The following is a 921-nucleotide window of genomic DNA, read 5'->3' as shown; positions in this document are numbered from 1 at the left end:
AGAGCATAAACTTATTTCAAATTTGGGACTTAATAGACATCGAATGCTTTAGAGATAGTCTAGAAATGGAATCTGGGTGAATTTACTTGGTAATGTGGAGAAAAGACCACAAATTAGTAGATGGGCCAAAGTGGCCCCTCCGACGGGGGCGGCTTTGCCGACCCCATTTTTAATTTTTTATAAAGAGCCAGATGCATTTAAAAAAATTCTGCTAGGCCCATTGTCGAGTCGAACCACAGACCTGACTCATGCCAAAAACTCAAATCTCTGGGACACCTGGTTTTGAGTCCACAGGGGCTCAAAGTTCAAAAGTGGGCCAAAGTAGCCCCAGATGACGGTACTGAGCAACCGAGCAGAGATGCCGCCGCTTCCACCGACCCGATCTCAACCACCACGGGCTTGCAAAGCACCCAGGAACTCGGAGGACTCCGGGTCAACTTCACAGGCAGCCAACGCCGAAATGGATCACCACGAGCAGGTAGGACCTAGCAGCAGCTCGAGTAATACATCGACGCGCACCTCAATGTGAACTCCGCGGTCAAGGAGAATCGCCCGGAGCACTCTTGACCTTTCCATTGCCGTTTTGATCTTGGTTCACACCTTAAATGCTGTCCTGTGCATCTGTCCGTTCTAAGCCACCAGACGTCTGAGCGAGTGCCCAACGGAAACGTCACGCACTTTTAGCCTAAATTTTGACTCTCCCGAGACCAATTTCGTGCTTAAGACATCTGCAAGACGTTCTCGTGACTGTCGTGTTCACTGGGTCTGTTCTCACCGCAGGCGCTGCTGCTGCCCGACCTCCCCGACCTGCCCCTGCTGCGGGTGCTTTCCTACCTGCCCGACGAGGCCCTGTTCGCGGTGGGCCGCACCTGCCTGCGCCTGGCCGCGCTCACCAGGACGCAGCCGTGGCGGGACCGGGGC

The sequence above is a fragment of the Frankliniella occidentalis genome, unplaced genomic scaffold (assembly GCF_000697945.3).
Source record: "Frankliniella occidentalis isolate FOCC.00 unplaced genomic scaffold, Focc_3.1 Scaffold3452, whole genome shotgun sequence".
In the NCBI taxonomy this organism is placed as follows: Eukaryota; Metazoa; Arthropoda; class Insecta; order Thysanoptera; family Thripidae; genus Frankliniella; species Frankliniella occidentalis.
This window is presented reverse-complemented; position numbering follows the sequence as displayed.